The sequence below is a fragment of the Oratosquilla oratoria genome, chromosome 7 (assembly GCF_046742065.1).
Source record: "Oratosquilla oratoria isolate Oo_2021 chromosome 7, ASM4674206v1, whole genome shotgun sequence".
Classification (NCBI taxonomy): domain Eukaryota; kingdom Metazoa; phylum Arthropoda; class Malacostraca; order Stomatopoda; family Squillidae; genus Oratosquilla; species Oratosquilla oratoria.
The window spans coordinates 23,542,938-23,543,659 of NC_134783.1; positions in this window are offsets into that span (position 1 = coordinate 23,542,938).

Below are 722 nucleotides of genomic sequence, written 5' to 3' on the forward strand. Positions count from 1 at the left end.
TGCAGGATATGCTGAGTGATCTAAACAAGAAAAGTCCCAAAGTAGGTTTAAAAATGAATGAGTAAAACCAGAGTAATGTTCAACATGAAAGCTTAAAGGAAAGGTGAGTCTTGAAGAAGTTGAAGAGTATAATTATTTAGAACAGATGGTGAAAGTGACGAAAGATCATGATAATGAAATAAAAAAGACCCACTACAATTACAAAGGATTACAAAGGCGGAGCATGCCGACAGGAGACCTTTTGATCCATATCTAGGTCGGATGCAAAAAAAAAAAAAAAAAAAAAAAAAAAAAAAAAAAATAATATTAATGATAAATTAAAACTATAATAATGTAAAAATAACAAATAAAATACATAAATAAATGCATAGGTATAGTTGAATAACAAACAAACAGGTAAATAGTAAATGATTATAAATTGACATATAACTAATAATAAATGAAAATCAGACAGACAAATTATAACAAAACAAAAACAAATAATATAACATAAATTATAATCATTACAGCATCTTACTTAGGTATTTATCTAAATGATTCTTAAAGCTTCGAACTGAACTACATTGCACTACCTGTGCAGGAAGTTTATTCCATTCATTAACTACACGGTTGGCAAAATTGTTTCTACCTACTTCCAAATTGAATCTATTTCCGGATAGTTTCAGACCATTGTTTCTTGTCTGATTCTCATTCAATGTGAAAATTTGGTCACTTTTGATGTT